The sequence below is a fragment of the Nestor notabilis genome, unplaced genomic scaffold (genome assembly GCF_000696875.1).
Source record: "Nestor notabilis isolate BGI_N333 unplaced genomic scaffold, ASM69687v1 scaffold2428, whole genome shotgun sequence".
Lineage (NCBI taxonomy): Eukaryota > Metazoa > Chordata > Aves > Psittaciformes > Psittacidae > Nestor > Nestor notabilis.
Genome location: NW_009941310.1, coordinates 26175 through 26396, shown reverse-complemented (window position 1 = coordinate 26396; position 222 = coordinate 26175).

Sequence of the window (222 nt, the reverse complement as noted above, 5' to 3'; positions counted from 1 at the left end):
GATAAGGTCCCCCCTGTGCCTTCTCTTCTCCAAACTAAACCCCTCCAGGTCCCTCAGCTGCTCCTCATCACACTTGTGCTCCAGACCCTTCACCAGCTCCATTGCCCTTCTCTGGCCCCGCTCCAGCACCTCAATGTCTCTCTTGCAGTGAGGGGCCCAGAACTGAACACAGGATCCGAGGTGCAGCCTCACCAGTGCCCAGTGCAGGGGGATGATCACTGC